Source organism: Hibiscus syriacus, unplaced genomic scaffold (assembly GCF_006381635.1).
Source record: "Hibiscus syriacus cultivar Baekdansim isolate YM2019G1 unplaced genomic scaffold, ASM638163v2 tig00001349_pilon, whole genome shotgun sequence".
Lineage (NCBI taxonomy): Eukaryota > Viridiplantae > Streptophyta > Magnoliopsida > Malvales > Malvaceae > Hibiscus > Hibiscus syriacus.
The window spans coordinates 601,665-618,523 of NW_024061867.1; the positions used below are offsets into that span (position 1 = coordinate 601,665).

Below are 16,859 nucleotides of genomic sequence, written 5' to 3' on the forward strand. Positions count from 1 at the left end.
TCAGATACAAGTTTTGACCTAAAAATCAAGTCGGATTTAGGATTGGATGAGATTTTCTTAAAGTCGAGTTTGATGAGATCCGAGTGGATGGATTTAATTTTCAGATCAGATTCAAGTGCACCAAAAATCCAATTCGACATGGGTAGATTTATACCTTACGAAGTTATCGTCACTGATCTAATGAATCCTTTGTTATTTTGGTACGGTTACGGATTCATTACTTGCGTAGATCAAGAATTGATATTCAAGACATACCTTAATGGCCGGGATGGAACATTAATGTTAAGACATAGTCACTCGTCGGTTATGCAGACTCATTCCGTGCAAATTCCAATTATTACCGATTTCATTTCAAACAGAGTTCAACAGTGAATATGATACAAATGGGTTTTTACCAAATAGAACTCATACGCCCATGCGCCCTGCCGGAAGAGCGTTTAGTCAACTGCAACCGGCTGCATGTTCTCGGCTTCTTTCCTTAATTCCTGGAACAGGACCGATGACAAGTATCGCTCCCCAAAACTTGGATGAACAGTCTGAAATTTGGTTTTGGAAGAGAAAACAAAAAGACATTACGTGAGAATCACCATTGAAATTTCATTACAGGAAAAAGTTTGGTATACTACTCTCAAACTACATGCCTTTGATTATCTAACTTGGAATTGCACGGAACAAGTGCTTACCACAATCAATTTGCCTTTGTTCTCGGGCATTCTTGCAAGTCTGAGCGCTGCAACAGTGTTAGCCCCGGATGATATTCCAACCTGCATTCCGCAAAACGTCAGTAACATCTTGATGCATGAACAGAAACATCGACAAAAGCAAATCAGAACATGATTTGTGTTATTACCATAAGTCCCTCTTTCAGAGCCAATTCCCTTGCCATATTTACTGCATCTTCACTGCTGACCTGTCATACGATATCCCAACATAAGCCTCAAAAGGATCATATATTCAACAAAAGATTGTAGATCATTATTCGACATAAGAACATCAATTATCGTTTACCTCGAGAACTTTTTCCATTACATCCATGTCCAATATATCTGGCTTGAACCCAACTCCGTTGCCGGTAATATGATGAGGGCCTGTTGCAATTTTTAATATAAGGAAACTACCTCCAGGAAAAACAGCATATGAGTAATATCAATCAATGCAAAGTTTACCTGGTTTGCCACCATTCAGTATATTACTTTCAGCAGGCTCCACTCCGTATATCTATCAGTAAAAGGAGCAGACATCAGCAATGAAATGTAACAAATATAAAAGAAAGCATTGTTGTTACAAAAAGTTAACTTGGAAAGAAATAGTAATCGATTACCTTTACATTAGGATTTTGGGATTTGAGGTACTGTCCGACTCCAGAAACGGTACCACCACTTCCTATTCCCATTACAAAGATGTCAACTTTACCGAGAGTATCCTCCCATATCTCGGGGCCTGTGGTCTCAAAATGCACCTGTGTTTCCAGTTTGAGCAAGATTTCATTGTCAGTCCAAATAACTATAGTAATACATTATTAGCTAACCAAAGTAGAACTAAACGAGTATACAATAGTGTACCTGAGTGTTGGCAGGATTCGAAAATTGTTGCAACATGAAAGCATTCGGCGTGGACTCCAGTAGTTCATAAGCCTTCTTCACTGTTCCTCCCATCCCTTTGGTGGGATCAGTGAGGATTAAATCAGCTCCAAATGCTCTCATTGTCACTCTTCTCTCCAAGCTTGTGTAAGAAGGCATAGTCAGAACCATCTTATAACCTTTCATGGCTGCCATAAATGCCATACTTATCCCCATGTTACCGGATGTCGGCTCTATCAGAGTTGTCTAACATTATAAGTCAAAAAAACATGTTAGGGTAGAGTTCAACTCGTGTATAATTGCACAGTTAGTATCAACAATTCAACAAGGTCGTCGGCCGCCCAGCAAACCTTTCAGGGAGAAATTAAGTTCTTCTTTTCCGCATCGTTGATCATGGAGAGTGCCGGTCTGTTGACAGAGAAGCGTTCGATTAGTTTCGATTCGACCTTATCTCACATGTTCTACATCTCTAAAACTTCAAACTAATACTTTTGTGTAGAGGTTACTGATGCCAATAAGGGCTCCAGGGTAACCAATACCTGTCTTTAATGCTAGAAGTGGGCTGCATCATCTCCTGCTTCACAGCAATATAAGCTCCGCAGCCATCGGTTACTTTATTAAGAAAAACAAGAGGCGTCCTTCCAATTAGCTGAAACATGAAGAATCAATTCTTAGATAAAGGATGAACTTCATTTAAACATTAATTTCAAAATTTTAAACGATTAAAGAGAAGACAGGATTTAAAAAAAATCAAAATGATGATAATACATCAACGACTACAGGTAGAATATATTATCTAGTAAATAAATATTTAGAAATGCAGAGCAAAATCAGGAGATACGAGGAATTATCTTCTGCTAAAGCAATCCAAGGAAACAAATCTATGCTCTACAACTACAATGACACTTTCTAAAAGCGATCTGTTTACAGAAGGAAAATAAAAATATTTAAAAAAAATACATTTAAGTAGAGAAATTACCTTGAAAAAAAAGGCCAAAACCCAAAAGAAGAATGAATTAAAGTCTAATTAATTATAAACAAAAGTTCATGAGAAGTAGAGAGATTACCTGGGAAACTTCCCTCTTGATTTTAGTACCAGGAAGATCCTTGGGAAGATCCCTAAGTCTTTGAGCAAAAGAAGGAGAATCGATAATCGGTTCAGTGGAGACGCCTCCTTGTCATCATCAGCTCGCTGCATGTTAAAGATTTTTTCCTGAGTAAGCTCCTTAGAGCAGCCATTAATGAGGTTTGAAAAGGAATTTGCTACACTGAACGAAGAAGATAACTGTGAAGCAGAGGCGGCTAGCTCAGACCACGAAAATCTGTATTAAATGATGAACGGTCTGAAGTTTAAGACAGAGACCCATACTTAAGAGGATTTCAAACGCCAACACGCATTTACTATTTATTCATAAAATATATTATATGGTAAAGTTTTATTACTTTCTATTGTTTAATTAATCATGATTTATTATTTAAATACATGTCAGACGCCGGCTGACTATTTTTTCACGGATTGTTTGGAATTTTATAAACATATGAAATTGTCTTCTTTTTTTAATAGAATATGAAATTGTCTCTAATTACACGCATGTGGTATGTTTATGTTATGGTAATAAGCAGTGGATGAATTTTTTAAAATATATATTCTTAATTATAAGTTGTTTATTTATAATTGCATACTGTTTATTAACTCTGTCTAAAAATTAGAATGTATTATAATTAGTTTAGGTGTAATTATTAGTATGACATGTCTAAATAATCATTAGAACAAGTGAACTATATATAGGCAATCGTTATAATTAGTGGGTGAGGGTTTAGGTAATCATAACACCTTATTTATTTCTTAAATAAAATTGTTTATTTTTTTAATTTATTTATATATTTAATTTTATGTAATTATTCTTTATTGCTCATCTTAATAATTATATATATTATGCATTTAAGGATGCTTGTAGTCATATATTTCTATATATTATAACATTATCAATTAATACGAACAAAACGAATTCAAGCGTTCATAATCGTTAATCTTTGCTCGTTATTTCTTCGGTTTTGAGGAATTATTACTGCTAAATTGGTTGTGTTATGTTTGTTTTCGTGCAGGTCCTTACTTTCTAGAATTAGTGACAAAACGGGCGCATTCTGTATTTTTTTATTATTTAGTCACGGCTGAAGACATGGGCACGACTCTGGGCATGACGCGGTCTGACGTGGCAGTTTCTAAAAGGTCCAATCAGCGTCGGTTTCTAGAATACTTCCTCCGCACGCCTTCTGAAAGATTGACGAGCAGAGTTGCATTAGGAGACTAGTTTAAGTTTGAATTTAAATTAAAAAACAATTATCTTTAGGATTATTTTATTTGTTTTCTTTGTTTATCCTTTAGGCATTGAGAGACTATAAACACTCACTTTGGGTAAGCCTAAACTCATCATTCGAATTACAATCTTCTTTTCTCTCTAGTTTTTATAAAATCTTTCTCTTTTTACTTTTCAAGTTCTTTTCATTTTTCTTTTATTTTCCAAGCTTTGTTTTCAAATGTTAAGTATGACTTTTGTCATGCTTAGCTAAACTTTTCATAAGCCGAGAGCTGTCGCGATGACTCAATTCCATCGGGAGAATTGAAACAGGCCCTTAATATCTTTGGAATAACTCTCTCAATCTATGCGCTTATTTTTCAAGATCAAAACAGTTTTCAAAATCAAAGATCGACTTTGGTCAAGAGGTTGTTGCGATTAAATGTGTGGGAGGAATATTCGGTTTATAGAAAGCAATTCGACTTCCTGGAAACACACTTGGCGAGATAGCTTCGCCAAGAGGGAATTGAGATCGGAATTAACGGTTATCGAAGCAACAATTCGAGTCGGACGCCACGAACTTAAACGGTAATTGATCTACGACAATTGATGTTGTTAGAATCAATTTCCGAAGCCGGAATCAAAGATTACTTTGGGTATTCGGTATACAAGATAGAGTCACGGGGATAACCCTTGTAGACAAAGTAACCGACGTGAATCTCGAAGAGAAAATCTTATTCGATGATCTAAAGGAAATTAAGTCAAAGCGAAGCTTGAGGCTACTTTTATCATATTTATTCATAATCTTCATCTTCTTATTTTTACTTTAATTGCTTTTATTTATTTAATCGCTTTTTATTATTTTAATATCTTTTTACAAAAATCCTCCCATTTTTACTGTTTCACGACTGGCATAAATAAATCAGACATAAATTTATAATTTTCTAAGTCCCTGTGGAATCGACCCTTACTTCTTTTTACTACGTATTTCCTTTATTTATTGATTGAGAAGAAGAAATTTATTTTGACATCCAAAATGACAGTTGTCAAATTGGCGCCGTTGCCGGGGACTTCGCCAAAGTTACTAATTTTTGTTTGTTTTTTATATATATGACCAGGTCTAATCCGGGAGCATTAGTGGAGTAAGACCCAGACATTGAAGCCAAAGCTAGGAGACTCCACGCACATACACCTCGGGAAAGAATGAGACAATAATCAAATCGAGAAGAATAATCAAACTCATGTGAATCTGTTAATACAATTTCGATGGCCGATCCTACTATTCGGGAGTTAGCCGCGACACCTACTGAACAAGGGCCTTTGTGCATTGATTTTCCCCAAGGCGAAACTCCATACTAATGAAAAACTGGCCTTATTCATCTCCTCCCTACATTTCGCGGATTGCCGAACGAAGATCCACACAAACATCTCAAGGAATTCTATATGGTCTACTCCAGCATGAGACCACATGGAGTAACCGAGGACCAAATCAAACTTAGAGCTTTTTCTTTTTACTTAGACGATTCGGCTAAGGGGTGGTTATTTTATATTCCTCCTAATTCTGTAACTACATGGGCTCAAATGACTCGTCTTTTTCTTGACAGGTTTTTCCCTGCAGCAAAAGTAAGTGAACTACGAAGGAGAATACTTGGAATCAAGCAGCTTGTTGGATTATCTCCCTTGGAAATGAAGATGATCGATGCATCCAGCGGTGGAGCCTTGGTAAATATGACTCCTACTGAGGCTAGAGACTTAATATCGACGATGGCCATAAATTCCTAACAATTTCGTACAAACAATGAACCTTCTCGAAGGGTTAATGAGATAAGTTCATCTTGCTTAGAAAATAAAATAGACAAGTTAACCGAAGTAGTAAACTTTCTTGTTGCAGGAAAGACATGACAAAACCGATCATGTGGAATATGTGCATTACCTGATCATCCAAAAGACAATTGTCTACTGATTCAAGATGATGCAGAAACTCAAGTCAACGCAATCGGAAACTTTCCGGGTCCTCCCAAAAGAGCTTATAACTCTTACGGTAATACATACAACCCATGATGGAGGGATCATCCGAACTTCAGTTACACTCAGAACTCGAGACCAAACCAAGGCTATCAAGCGAGACATCCACCACCACAACAACCGTAGAAGTCATCATTAGAATCGATTGTCGAGAGGTTAGCACTATCCCAGGAAAAATCCAGACTCGAATTGAAGCCCACTTCCAAGAGATTGACAAACAGATAAACCAACTGACTCAAGCCGTAGGGAGATTAGAGTCACAAAGGAGGCTATCATCACAAACTAAGCCGAATCCAATAGAGAATATTAGCGCCATCACCCTCCGAAGCGGTACAATTGTTGAACAACCAGACCCAAAGGAAGTAATAGCAAGATCATAGAAGAAAGAAGAAACTTCAAACTCCCAAAGGGAAGAAGAAGCAGCTGACGCAGGATTCTAGAAGAGAATGATAAAGAACAAATGGATGACACGATGCCATCCCCCTATGACGTACCACCACCTTTTCCATCGAGGTTAGTTAAAAAAGATTAAAAAAATTTAGGAAAATGAAATATTAGACGTACTTCGGAAGGTAGAAGTTAGCATACCTCTCCTTGAGGTTATCCGGAAAGTTTCAAGGTATGTCCAGTTCTTGAAGGATCTATGCACTAATAAAATGCGATTTACCAGAAACGAGAAGGTGGATTTAGGTGCGAACGTCTCAGCAATTTTCCAATGACCGCTTCCACCAAAGTATAAAGACCAAGGTATGTTTTCAGTACCTTGTAAAATCGGTGAGGTTAAAATCAAGCGAGCTATGTGCGATCTAGGTGCGTCTATCAATGTAATGCCTCTCTCCGTCTATAATTTAATTTCCACCAAGCCTTTGAAGGAGACGAGAGTTACACTTCAGCTAGTCGACAAATCAATTATTTATCTTGAATGACTCATAGAAAATGTTCTAGTAGAGGTAGAAGATTTAATTTTCCCTATTGATTTTTATGTGATTAATATGGAAAATGATCGTAGCAAAATTGGTTCTGAAATCCTCCTTGGTCGTTCATTTCTGAGCATGGCAAGTGCAAAAATTGACGTTCGAAGCGGTATTCTTACTATAGAGTTCGACGGTGAGATCTTAAAATTTGATGTTTATAAAGCAATGAGATATCCGGACAACATGCATATTATTAATTTTGTTGGCATTGCTGAGCTTGTTGATGACGAATCTAACTTCGTTGATGATTTATGTAAGGAATCGGATGATAAAAAAGATGACATAAGGGAGTTGAAAAATATTTCAGTTGTTGATTCAAATTTGATCTTAACTCCTTTAAAAACTAAAGATTTACTTTCCCTTTTGCAGGCACTAAAAATTAAGTCGAAACCATCGAGGAATTGTTTGAAGAAATCATTCTTTGGTAAAAAAAATGTTTTAACAACCATTCTTTTCGACAGGAATTTTAATTTGGGAAATATTCGAAGAAATCTTTATGAGATTTATTGAATTTCTTATAAGAAATTTCTTAGTTGGAAAAAGAGAATGAAGTGGAAGTGTCTGTCACGGAACATGTAGTCTGAGTCAGGTCGTCGAGCTAACGACGTTAAATAAAAGCGCTTCATGGGAGGCAACCCATTGTTTTTCCGTTAAATTTTTATTTTTATTTTTATTTTCACTTTTTATTTTTATTCGATCAAGCATGTTTAATTTAATTTTTTTTTTTGCAGGAACCAAATATTTTTATTCGAACTTAAATGACGATAAATTGCAGAATCATCATACGAACAGTGCCAATTTCGGAACTTACAGTACAATACACAATCAAACAAAGCAAAAAAAAAGGGAGAAGCCCAACTGTGCGCACCATTTCATAAATGGCGCACGTTAGCAAAACCCTTTGGAGTAGGGTGGCACACGTTAGTAAAACCCAAAACCAATTTTTCCCACCTTTTGTTTCTTTTCTGCCGCCCATACTCCCCAAATCTCTCTTCTTTGCCGCGGACCTCACCTCTATTAGCACTACACTTTTTCAATTTCAACACCTATTATCATCAAACCCCAATCTTTATCAATATACTTTTCAATTTTAAACTCACTTTTATCCACCATTTATTTCCAATTTAAACACCCCACGACAGTAGCCAAACTTAAACCCACCCCCTTTTAGCTTCTCCAACTCGATAGCCATCCCCAAACAAACACAAAACCGTCGCCCCTTCTTCTCCTCACCGTCGATAGTATCATCGAACCCTACGGCTTCGCTAACAAGTTCCCATGCCATCCGCTCCTCTCTACTCCACGATGGTGCGCACATGAAACCAACCCGACAACGCCAACGTTCCTCCACCCCGGACCAAGCACTATTCGCTGTTCCTATTCGCTGCTCTCGTCGTCTCTATGATTCTAGTCCATGCCAACTGTGACAACCTCTTCCTCTCGACCATGCTTATTGGATTTCCATTTTGTTCCACTCATTCGGCAACAACGGATAATACTCCTAAGGTAAACTCAGATCCCATTTTCGTTCAACTATTACTAATGTATTATCTCGTTTTACAGGGGATTTAGATATTGGTTTTCTACCGACAATACCACCTGATAATGTTTCCAGTTCACGACATTAATCCGGTCAGCCCACTTCTACGTTCGAGCGTATCCTACCGCAGTCGAGGCCGTGGTCGCGGTCGACATTAAATCCGAGGAATACTCTATTCATTCTCTTGCACTTTAATTTTTCGTTTTGAGGCAAAACGCTTTAAGTGAAGGGGATTAGAGTATAAGTTGAATTTCCTTTTTGCTTATTTTCATGATTAGATTCTAGTATGTGTTGGTTGGATTTGTTGGAAATTTTGTTAATTGTCTTTGTCTTGTTAAATTTTTTTGGAATGCTATGCTTGTTTGGGAACATATGATTGTTTAGGTTAGGATGTTCTTGATAGCGAATAGCATGAATTGTGATAAGTTGGTGCTTTTGTGATATTTCATGCCTTTGTTGGTTGAAATGTGATTAGCTCAATGCATGAAATAATCTGGTGAGATTTGAGTCTTTACGAGCATATCATTTTCGCTCGTATTTTGTTTGATTGAGTGTCGAATTTGGCATTGATATTCTAGAACCTGCATGTTGAATACTGTCGAGATTACACATGAACATGATGCTTAAAAATGATTTGGGCACCTTAAGATTAACCATCACGTTTCCCCACTAAATAGCTTACCCATGCATTTTTCCCCTTAGTTAAATACTTTTGAGCCTATTCTCGCTTCTTTGTTTTCACTACATTTATAAACCCAAATATTTTTGTTTTATCCCTCTTTTCTACCTTTTTTCATGGCAAGTGAGGAATTATCCGATATATGCTCAAAAAAGAAAAAAAACAGTAACATTTCGAAAAGAAAAAGAAAAAAAAGAGTTGTTCAAAAAAAGGAAAAAAAGAAAAAAAAGACGTGAAAATGAAAAACAAAACAACAACAAAGGGAAAAAATGTATTTTGAAATGAAATTTGTTGTTTGATATATTGTCTTTTTATCTTGGTGTGCTTAATGTTTTGATGGAGTTTAGATTATCATTTGTTAGTTCTTTGCCTTGAATATTTAGCCATATATTTAGCTTTTTTCCCCACCTTCACCTAGGCCCCATTACAACCAATAAAAGACCATTTGCTTTATGCATCTTGTTCTTATTAGTAGTGGAGATTTGATTTACTTGCAGGTCTATGGTAATATCATATCGATTCTGACATTTAGCATTTCTTTACACCAAACACATTGAGTGATTTGAGTGAATCATGGTAAGGTGTTGAGTTATGAGCATTGAGATTAATGAATGAATGAATGAATGAATATTACAATTGCACTTGACTTGTTCCAATTGGTGATGTTCAATTGATTGATTTATTTACTTGAATAGTTATTGTGGTCTCTACCTTGCTTTCCTTGAATGTGAAACTTGACAAAGAACGTTTAATGAAGTTTTTGACTTATTTGATTATATCATACTTGAGGACAAGCATGAGATAAGTGAGGGAAATTTTACGAGTGTTCATAATCGTTAATATTTGCTTGTTATTTCTTCGGTTTTGAGGAATTATTACTGCTAAATTGGTCGTGTTATATTTGTTTTCGTGCAGATCCTTACTTTCCAGAATTAGTGACAAAACAGGCGCATTCTACATTTTCTTTATTATTTGGTCACGACTGGAGACATGGGCACGACTCTGGGCATGACGCGGTCTGATGTGGCAGTTTCTAGAAGGTCCAATCAGCGACGGTTTCTAGAATACTTCCTCCGCACGCCTTCTGGAAGATTAACGAGAAGAGTTACATTAGGAGACTAGTTTAAGTTTGAATTTAAATTAAAAAATAATTATCTTTAGGATTATTTTATTTGTTTTCTTTGTTTATCCTTTAGACTTTGAGAGGCTATAAACACCCACTTGGGGTAAGCCTAAACTCATCATTCGAATTACAATCTTCTTTTCTCTCTAGTTTTTATAAAAGCTTTCTCTTTTTACTTTTCAAGTTCTTTTCATTTTTCTTTTATTTTCCAAGCTTTGTTTTCAAATGCTAAGTATGACTTTTGTCATGCTTAGCTAAACTTTTCATAAGCCGAGAGTTATCGCGATGACTCAATTCAATCGGGAGAATTGAAACAGACCCTTAATATCTTTAGAATATCTCTCTCAATCTCTGCGCTTATTTTTCAAAATCAAAACAGTTTTCAAAATCAAATATCGACTTTGGTCAAGAGGTTGTTGCGATTAAATGTGTGGGAGGAAGATTCGGCTTATAGAAAGCAATTCGACTTCCTGGAAACACACTTGGCGAGATAGCTTCTCCAAGAGGGAATTGAGATCGGAATTGACGGTTATCGAAGCAACAATCCGAGTCGGATGCCACAAACTTAAACGGTAATTGATCTAAGACTATTGATGTTGTTAGAATCAATTACCGAAGTCGGAATCAAAGATTGCCTTGGGTATTCGGTATACAAGATAGAGTCACGGGGAAAATCCTTGTAGACAAAGTAACCGACGTGAATCTCGAAGAGAAAATCTTATTCGATGATCTAAAGGAAATTGAGTCAAAGCGAAGCTTGAGGCTACTTTTTCCATATTTATTCACAATCTTCATCTTCTTATTTTTACTTTAATTGCTTTTATTTATTTAATCGTTTTTATTATTTTAATATCTTTTTACCAAAATCTCCCAATTTTTACTATTTCTCGCCTGATATAAATAAATCAGACAGAAATTAATAATTTTCTAAGTCCCTGTGAAATCGACTCTTACTTCTCTTTACTACGTATTTCTTTTATTTATTGATTGAAAATAAGAAATTTATTTTGACATCCAAAACAACAGTTGTCATCGACGATTAAGGATTTTATTATTAATTTTTGAGATATCGAGTTCAAATACCACATATACAAAGATCTAATGTTAAGAATATGAAACAATAACAAGTAGGATAAAAGAATACCTAAATGTATTAACATATATGGTTTATATGAGTGATGGATTTTAGTTTAAGAACCGCGTTATTCACCATAAACTCCTTTTCTCTCTTTAAATTTAATTTTTGTTACCAAATATATCTTATTTTCCAATTTTACTTTTTTTTCATAAAGTAATCGATGCGTCTATAATGATGGAGTATTAGACGCTTCAAATAATGGAAAAGGAAATTGATAAAAATAAGTTTGGGATCCCAATGTCTAGATGCATTGGTTCCATTGCCAAATACCAAGCACATGCAACAATATTTTAAACCGTTTAAGTGTGATTGATTCACGAAATGTAAGATTATCGGATGGAATAAGATTATAATGTTTGGTTAAAGGAATAAAATATTATTGGAACATATATTTTACCAAATTGTCTTTATTATATATTTATTTTTTAACAAGATGAATTCTACTATAATTTTACTATAATTAATTTATATATTTTAAAAAAAATTAAATTCATAAAATTTATATAATTTTTTTTACAAAATTGAAAAGATAAATAGATTTAATTAAATGGTAAAATTTTATTTTAACCCCTGAACTTCATATAAAATTCTAATTATGGATTTTTTTGTAAATCTAAAATAGTTTAAAGATAAATTTATAATTTAACATTCATAGATTTTTTTTATTCAACGACAGAATGAGGATATTTTTTAAAAAAAAAACTAAGGGTATTTTAATCCAAAATGCCAGGAATGTACAATACTTAAGGGAAATAGAATAATCACATTTCCGGTAATATACCTTCAAAATACCACTGTTGGAAATAACTTATTATCAGGGGTTGAGAATATTTGTCAACTAAACGAAAGAATAACATTATATTCTCAGGGTAATATGAGATACTCTGAACCAAACGCTCCCTTAATGTCAAATGGAGGTAAGCACACATCATTTGCGAGATGACGAAATTGGAAACAACTTCCTTTCTCTTTGAACAATTTCAATGACCATATACTATTGTAACTTTTCTGCTAACTTTCAAACTAAGTTTACATATTCATTAGAATTTTATATATAGAATTCTAACCCTTACCGTAATTAAAAAATTTAGTACTTCAATTCACTTAACTTCACTAAACTAACTAATTGTTGATTTTTTCTTTAATTTTTTAATATCTCTTAAAGTTATTATATATAACATTATTTATTAATATGATATATAGGATAAATAATAAGATAAAATGCATATGAACTATCGTATGCACTTTTATTTTTTTCTTTAAATAGTATGGGATGAATGACTTAATATAGGTATTTGTTCAAAAATTTCTTAATATATTAACAATTAGTGATGATAATTTTATTTGTATTTGACAGGTTCTGACCTGATACGACCATATCAGATCAAATTTTTTTAAAATATTCGGGTTCGAGTTGAATCAGATCGAATATTTTAAGGGGTGAAGTCGGGTCAGGTCAGGTTCATGTGGAGGGTAAAAAAACTCCGACCCAATCAAACCCAAGGATAATAATATAATTTTCTTTAAAAAATATTATTTTTAATTAAATCCTTAATTTATATCGGGTCGGGTCGGATATATGATATAGAATTTTCAGGCCAGGTTCAGGTGGAGGGTGCATATTTTTAAATTAGGTCGGATTGACCAAAAACCCGACATATTATCATCTCTATTGACAATACATACACAATATAAACGCAACTACTTAAAGCTAGTGTTTATCGATAAAATAAAATTTAATTTTATCATTGAAGTTATTTAATGAAACTCTTACTTGAAAATCATTAAAAATATATATATAATATTGTAGTTAAATTTAATTAAAAATAAAAGATAAATTAATTAATAACGTCAGCATACCTGACAAAGAACAGGGGAGCGTGGTGGGGTATATGAACAATGACAAAGCGATGGGCTGGAAAAAGAGGGAAAAGTTGCTGAATCTATGCATGCACAATGGAAATGACTGGACATGTTCGTATGGTCCGATACAATATATACCAAAAGGGACAAAAAGGCGATCAGAAAACGAAATTTGAATTAATTTTGTTGATTTTTGTAAATGGATGTATAATGTACGGATTCTGTGCCTGGTGATATATGGCTGCTAAGTAGTGGCTGAACCGGTGGCTTTTGGCCTTACTCAATGGGCATTAGCCATTTGCCTAACGAGGCTGTGTCGGCGGCACACCATAGTCAAAAGCTCTCCGATACAGGGGAGTGGTAGCCAATTTAATTGGCTAATCGGTTACCCAGAATAATGCCTAGGAAACTTAAAACGAGTTTCTATTAAAAGCTTTGATTTTGAATGAACTGGAGAGCTATCATAATTCAAGAAACTTTGGCAGGTTTATATTTTTTTCATGATTTAATCTTTGAACTATCTTCCTAATGTTACTTTAATATTTAATATTAGAATCATTATTCTGTCTTAATTTATTTAAAAAATGTAATTAATAAAAGGGTGATACACAAAATGATTTTATTCGATATTAATAAATTTTTGAGATCAAATACGATGATATGAGAAAATGGATTTAATTGAAATAAATTGAACATGAATTTCTTTTATCTCTGTATTATATATATATTTGGTTGAATACAGGATAATGGGTCTCTTAGGTGCCCATTTTATCAGCTAGAATAATCTCCTCGGCTTCCTTAGGGCAATTACTAAGAAATTTATTTTCCTCCTGTTGGCTCTTCATATGCTTGGCGATGAAATCAGCGGCGCAGTTGGCCTCCCTTGGTACGTTCTCTAACTCCACAACCCAGTTTCTTTTGAGTAGAATCTCAATATGTTAAAGGATTGTTAAATGTATGTGTTCGAAAGATTTGTTCTTTATCAGGTTCACTGCTTCCTTACTATCTGATTCCACGATAATTTTTCTTTCACCTTTCATCCACACCGTTTTTATTCCTTCTTGTATTCCCCATAATTCCGCTTCCAGTAATGTACATCTTCCAATTTTTTTGCCCACTCCCCATAACCAGTCACCATTGTAATCCCTAGTGACTGCTCCGCACATCGCATCCTCGTTGTTTTGATTTCTGGTTCCATCAGTATTGATTTTGCAGTATCCATTTCCTGGTTTTTTTCCATTTGTAATGAGTATTCCTTCCAGCTTGATGTATGATTGATTCTCTTTCAATCATTTCAGAATCAAACACATATTGATTTCTTCTTTTCCAGATATACCAGATAATGGAGCTGAAGAATGTAGGCTAATTCTCAGTTCTAGAAGTTGGAGACTGGGTGATTTCAAGATTCTCGATAATCCATTCCTCCATATTCTTTCTCAGGTACTGATCCATATTCTTGTTATCAATAAGTTCTGCCCAAATAATCAAAGCTTTAGGGCAAAATCTCAGAGTGTGATTGATGTCTTCAATTTCGTAACCACACATAGGGCATCTCTCATCCATTGTCATATGCCTGCGCTTCCTTTCTGAATTAGTCAGAATTTTATTCCTTCCAATAAGCCATAGGAATATCTTCACCTTGGGAATGTTATTATGTTTAGCAATGCTGATCCATAGTTTTTCTTCCATAACGTTGCTAATATTCACAATCCAATTGTATGCAGATTTTACCGAAAAAACCTTTTTTCCGAGAGGATCCAGCCCAGAGAATCAGTGATGGACTCATCCAATGGGGGTGGAGTAGCTTTAAACATATTGATGATTTGATCCGGGAATAACTTTGTAAGTTTGTTCCAATCCCACGTACCATTCTTGTTAATCCACTCTTTAACTTTTGATCTGTCATTTTGCACCTCCCTTGGTTGATTGCATAGTATGGATAAAGGTTCTTTACTGTCTAACCATTTGTCATGCCAAAATTCCACTTGTTTTCCATTTCCAATATTCCATCATAAGTTCTGTTGAAACTTCGGCCATATGGAGCAGATGTAATTCCATAATTGTGAGCCACCCCTTTTTTTAAGCTCTTCTGGTATGATTTCCTTCATGTTGTATTTACTTCTCATCACCTGCACCCACAGAAGACCAATTCTGTTAATGAGTTTGTACGCTAGTTTAAAAATAAAAGCCTCATTTTGACTTCTTAGACTCTTAAGTCCTTGTCCTCCTCCTTTGATATGTATGCAGAGTGTCTCCCAGTTCACGAGATGTACACCTTTATGCTCATTTGAATTTCCCCAAATGAAATTTTTGGTAAGTTTTTCCAGTTCATTACACACTCTTTTGGGGATTAATATTGATTGCATAGTGTAAGTAGGAATTGAGGAGATAACTGATTTGGCGAGCATTATTCTTCCTGCCAGGGATAGTGTTTTGGTTTTCCATCCTGTGAGTCTGTCCTTAACTTTTTGAATGATACTGTTGTAGGTGTGTTTATTGATCCGGTTATGTAACATAGGAACTCCCAGGTATCTTCTAGGATTATCCACCTCCTTGATGTTGAGCATGTTGGTAATAGAATTTCTGGTTTATGTATCAACATTATTGGAGTAATATATACTGGATTTTTGCAGGTTAACTTTCTATCCTGAGCTGTAACAGAATCTGTTGAGAGTATTCTGAATAACTTCAATTTGGGTTATGTCAGCTTCCGCAAAAAGAATAAGATCATCTGCAAAGAAAATGTGAGAAATGTTAGGACCATTTTTAGACAATTTAATAGGTTTCCAGCTTCTTTGATTTACAGCTAATTTAATTTCTTGTGCTAATCTCTCCATGCAGATCACAAATAGGTATGGAGACAAAGGGTCTCCTTGTCAAATCCCTCTAGAAGGCTTGAATGGTTCGGTAAGCTCTCCATTCCAGTTAATCCGAATAGTCATCGAGCTTATGCAATTCATAATAGCAATCATGATCTTATTAGGAAGATTCATCTTCTCCATAGTGTTTTTATGAAGTTCTAATCCAGTCTGTCATATGCTTTCTCAAGATCTATTTTTATGGCAATCCACCCTTTTCTTCCTTTCTTCTTCTTCACTGAATGAATGACTTCTTGAGCAAGAATAATATTATCTGTAATCACCCTGCCCGGAACGAAGCTCGTTTGGCTGTTAGAGATAATAATAGGCAGAATAGGTTTAAGACGATTGACAATAACTTTGGTAATAATCTTGTAAATGACATGACAAAGACTAATGGGTCTGAACTGAGTAATTCTTTCGGGATTTTCCACCTTAGGAATTAAAACTAGACATGTTCTGTTTAAATCTTCATTGATCTGACCTTCATTCAGACAATGTTTTACTAGGTAGCAAACCTTATCCCCAACAGTGTCCCAGTTGTTTTGGTAGAATGTGGCATGGAAACCGTCAAGACCAGGGGCTTTGAGAGGACTCATGTTTAATAAAGCCTCTTTGATCTCAATATTGTCAAAATCTTTATTAAGCCAATTCTAATGATCTTGACTTAGTTTCGGGAAAGGCTTTTGATTACTAAAACTTTGATTAATCAAAGGGTCTCTTGTGAATAGCTTCTTATAGAACTCCTTGACATGATCTTTAAGAATTTCCTGATCATCGCA

At 34.9% G+C, this 16,859-nt stretch overlaps 1 pseudogene; it reads right to left on the bottom strand.

The window, feature by feature from the left end:
* Nucleotides 1-436: 436 nt before the first annotated feature.
* Nucleotides 437-2,834, bottom strand: LOC120125942 (annotated as a pseudogene).
* Nucleotides 2,835-16,859: the final 14,025 nt, after the last annotated feature.